Genomic DNA, 1,535 nt, shown 5'->3' on the forward strand with positions numbered 1-1,535 from the left:
GGAACGATCTCTATTAGCATTATAATTATTATAACTACCTTGACTTTGTGCTTGACCTTGTCGAGGTTGCACTTGGTTGTTATAATTATTAAAATTACCCTGACCCTGTCCTTGTCGTGGTGGAGCTTAGTTAAAACTTTGTGTTGGCCTAACATATTGATTATTGTACCCCAGAGGTGTGGCGTGTTGGTTATTTCTCCAACCGAAGTTGGGATTTTGTCTCCAAGGGGCGTTAGGTTCACTATTAATGGAACAAGCCCGTTCATAGGCTATAGGGCGATGGGAGTTGGGATGCTCGGGGCTCCAACAGAAACTACATGGATTTGAATTTACGCTCATGACGGGATAGGCTTTTGTTGAGCGAGAAATGGCCTCTACCTTTTAGTGAGTGATTCGATTAGAGTTTTAAGCTCGGGATCGTGTTTAATTTCAAACATACTGGCGGCCTTAACTGTATTTGATGAACTAGCGGAGCGGTGGATATCATCACTACCCCCCCAGTTGTTATTTCGCTTAGTTTGATCCTCTAAAAATTTATAAGCCTCCGAGGCTCCTTTGTTTAAGAAACTACCCCCATTCATTATGTCTAGGACTTCTTTATGGTGGTGTAGATGTCCTTTGAAAAAGGCACGAACTAACGTGTCTTTCGCTAAGTTATGATGTGGACACTCTATAAGGAGATCGGTGAAACGATTCCAAGCCTCTGAAAATGTTTCATGAGGATTTTGTCGAAAGAAATGAATCTTGGAAAGCATCTCATCCGTCTTTAGGGGTGGGTAAAAATGTTCCATAAACAATTTGAACAAGTTTAGCCCCACGAGTCCACGTAATTAGGCGTTTGGGCAGTTAACTAAGACGCCGCCTTATCGGCTAAGGTGAAAGGGAATACCCTGAGTTTAATTTGTTCCGCACCAACCGTAGGATGGTGGAATGTTGTTAGGGCTTGCTCAATCCTACGCGATGTAGCTGATAAGGTTTTTCATGGTCTAATCCATGAAAACGGGTAACAAATTAATATTTGGGGATTCGAAATCCCCAATCGGGTCCGCTAGAACGATGCAAGATTTGGGGCTATCGCCAAGGCTTTGTAGAAGTCGGAGAGAGTCTCTTCTTCGTCGGGCATTGTGCGGTCGTGATGTGTGTGAAATAGTAGCTAGAGGTGTAGTGGGTGGTATACTAGATAGACTTGTTTGTTGGCGTTGTTGTGTAATTACGTTCGGTGTTTTGTTCGGCCGGACCTTAATCTCATACAAGGCTAAAACCAAATTTAGCTAAACATATCAACACTCCAAACAATTACGATATACTAGTATAAACCTCTAACAGAGATGCGAGGTCGCGGAAGAAAGGAATACTTGATGAGCGTCCTTGCTTCGCTTTATGAATAACGTCTTGTTTACGTGTGTTCAAAAGATATATAACAAGTTAGAACACGAAAAACTTGAAAAATCAAAGTTCGAGTAACAACCGTAGAATTCAAAAAATTAGCAAAGGCGTGGCGCTCTCATAGAGTGGTCGCTCCGTAATTTTCAAAA

General features: G+C 42.0%; 1 pseudogene; it reads left to right on the forward strand.

Annotated features, from left to right (window-relative positions):
- The first annotated feature begins 651 nt into the window (after positions 1–651).
- Positions 652–745, forward strand: LOC147524963 (small nucleolar RNA R71; annotated as a pseudogene).
- The last annotated feature ends 790 nt before the right edge of the window (positions 746–1,535 follow it).

Source organism: Coptis chinensis, chromosome 1 (genome assembly GCF_015680905.1).
Source record: "Coptis chinensis isolate HL-2020 chromosome 1, ASM1568090v1, whole genome shotgun sequence".
In the NCBI taxonomy this organism is placed as follows: domain Eukaryota; kingdom Viridiplantae; phylum Streptophyta; class Magnoliopsida; order Ranunculales; family Ranunculaceae; genus Coptis; species Coptis chinensis.